Source organism: Cebus imitator, unplaced genomic scaffold, assembly GCF_001604975.1.
Source record: "Cebus imitator isolate Cc_AM_T3 unplaced genomic scaffold, Cebus_imitator-1.0 Scaffold92, whole genome shotgun sequence".
NCBI lineage: Eukaryota > Metazoa > Chordata > Mammalia > Primates > Cebidae > Cebus > Cebus imitator.
The window spans coordinates 1794210-1796967 of NW_016107407.1; the positions used below are offsets into that span (position 1 = coordinate 1794210).

A 2758-nucleotide genomic window follows, 5' to 3' on the forward strand; every position below is an offset into this window, starting at 1 on the left:
TCTCTCAATGGCTCAACTATTAAGTGTTTGCACTGTTCAGTCTTAATAAGTCTGTCTAAAAGGAACCGGACATTTGAGAGCTTTTCAGTAGGACTATCCACTTCAACAATAAACCTAGCTAAATCTTCTGGCCCAATACTTAATTTTCAAGGAATACAACTTAGGAAAAAAAGGATCAGAAATATATGTCAACATTGGTAAGCCTTCAGTCAGGATTCCTGATGTATGCTAATAAACGAAACTCTTTCCTACTTTTCATGAAATGGTCATAACCCTAAAAAAGACTTTCTATTTTGATTAGGCAGTAACTCACCTGCGTAGGAAACTGGAATATAGTCTATGGACTCCAGAGTTTGTTAAAATTCGTCGGTAGAAGCAAATTTCATTAACTTTCAGGGACAATGCAAAAACAAAAAGACTAAAAATGTCCTCTGTATCTATGCATTCAGTAAAAATTTATTCATACGCTGTGACCAAAATATATACACAAAATATCACCATAATTACAACGTAACACTCACCAAAATGACTCCATATCCATCACCAAGTCACTGGGAAAGTATGTGTCATATTGATCTATTTACAGATTCGCCAAAGTTGTGTGAATATTGACAATGCTTTAAATGTTTACTCATTCAGGATCAAAACCATTTTAATATATTTCATAAAGCTGTGTTGGGATCAATACGTACTTCTTTAAACATCAGTTTTAATGCTTAGCATTTACTGGCCAAAACATATTGCATGCAATTTGCCTTCCTTTAAGAAAAAAATTCCTACGACTTAGGAAGGGAAAGTTTGTTATCCACGAAGAGAATCAAGACTAGGAAAAAAACGTGGTGCTCAAAACAAAACAAAACAAAACAACAACGTGGATTATTAATGTAATCTCACACGATGTTCATAGCGGAACTCTGTGCATCTAGGTTTTCCTTTCAAGGGAAAGGTGCATCTCATCCGCCCGGCAAATTGAGCAGAAAAGGAAACTTCGTCACGTAGGTAAGCCACACTGTTAAAAGGGCTCTTTTCGGTTTCCGTGACACTGAGACCGGCACTGTCAGTCACAAATTCTTAAAATCTGATTACGAACTGACAGCTGCTTCGCTGAGCAGCGTGCAGGAAACCCCTAAGTGATTTCAAACTCAGATACCTGATACACAAATAAGACGCAACAGGATCAAGAAGCATGTTGAAGAATGTGTTTATTCCCCAAATTGAGCAGGCTCTGGGAACCTCACGAGATGGCCCTAAAAAGGCAAGACTCAGAGGCACAAGGGAAACTGCGCCTCCCGGGAGCGGTGGCGGCGCTGCCCTGCCCGTCTCCCGGGACCGCCCGCGCCCGGGACCGAACGACTCAATGCGAGGCCCTCGGGCCCGGGCTTCGCGGAACACGGGCTGCGTCCGCTCACATCTGAACTGCGCTCGCGGAGTGGGCAGAGGCGCCGCGGGCACAGAAACCCCGAGGTCCTTACTTCTGGCTTCCTTTTTCTTTTCCGAGTTAAACCGCTCCCCGGAGCCGCAGGGCTCGCTCAGGGAGGATTTTCCAACTCGTCCCAAGTTCGGGGAGGCGGGCGGGTGCCGGGACGGCGGAGCGGCCGAGGCGGGCGTGGGTCGGGAAGGCGGCGGCCTCGGGGGCGCCGGGCGAGGGGCCGCGTCAGGGGAACTCGCGGCTGCCCCGCTGCCCTCGGCCCGGCCCGGGGTCCCGACTCCGACTCCGGCTCCGGCTCCGGCCCCGGCCCCGGCCCCGGCCCCGACCCCGACCCCGACCCCGACCCCGACCCCGGCCCGCCACCCCCGGCTCCGCCCGCCTCCTGCCTCCGCCTCCTGCGCCGCGTCGCCGGCTGCTGGGTCTCGGGGCCGAGGCCGACGCGCCACTTACCCGCCGCGAAGGGATTTACGTAGCGGACCTCGTCACTGATTACGGACGCGAGGAGGTGGAGACGCCGAGCCCGACCGCCGCTCAGCAGCGGCGCCGCCGCCCAGCAATCCGGCGCCGGCAGCGGCCCCACGTCGTCCCCACGTCAGCTCTGATGCGGCAGTCGCGGCCTCCCCGCCGAGCCCGGACCAAAAGTAACGCCGCAGCCGCCGGAACCGCGTCCTCGCGCCGCGCCCTCCCCTCCCCCACGCCGGGACTGCCTCCTGGAAAAATCCAGGCTCGAACTCCGCCCCCTGCCGGCCGCCAGCGGGAGTGCGGCGCCACAATCCAACAATGCAATGGAACGAGGGAGGGGCGGCGGGCAGGAGCGGGTCAGGGGGCGGGGCCGGGTTGGAAGAAAAGCCAGGGGGCGGGGCCAAGGGGAGACACTAGCCTGGGGGTGGGGCGGAAGGCAGCGGCCGGGGCGAGGCTGGAAACCGGAAGCTGCCCTCGCCGCGCCGCGCGTGCGCCGGAAATCCAATGGCTTGTCCGCCAGGCTAACGGTCGTCGCCGGGGCCTCAGGGTCTCGAGGCTGCTTTCTTCCTAAAGCCGCCAGCCCCAAGCGAAGGTCCGCGAGCGTGTCGCCTCGGTCCCGGCTGGAGGCGCGTTTTGCGGACTCCCGGGCCTGCAGGAGCGTCCCCGCCTCCACGCCCTGGCCGGCCCGCCGCCTTGGGGCCCGGGTCCCCCGCTGGGCGCGAGCCCCTGCGCGAGATCTAGTGGGCAGCCCTGGGTCCCAGCCGGCCGTCGCCTCCCGCGACCTTGCCCAGTCAGTGCTGAGGAGCGACAGCGGCGGTGTCCACGGAGGCGTGAGACCGAGGCGAGGAACGGGCAAAGCCCTTGCGG

At 57.5% G+C, this 2758-nt stretch overlaps 1 protein-coding gene across 15 annotated transcripts in view; it reads right to left on the reverse strand.

The window, feature by feature from the left end:
- CREM (cAMP responsive element modulator) overlaps window positions 1-2258 on the reverse strand; it is an 83075-nt gene extending 80817 nt beyond the window's left edge. For 8 of the 15 annotated variants that reach the window (XM_017535337.2, XM_017535336.2, XM_017535331.2 and 5 more), the window contains exon 1: window positions 1880-2211. The gene's annotated coding sequence lies outside the window, so the exon portion shown is untranslated. Of the gene's footprint in view, window positions 1-1879 lie in introns of all 15 variants that reach the window. The other 7 variants (XM_017535343.2, XM_017535342.2, XM_017535339.2 and 4 more) reach the window with 4 other exon arrangements.
- Between the last annotated feature and the right edge of the window lie 500 nt (window positions 2259-2758).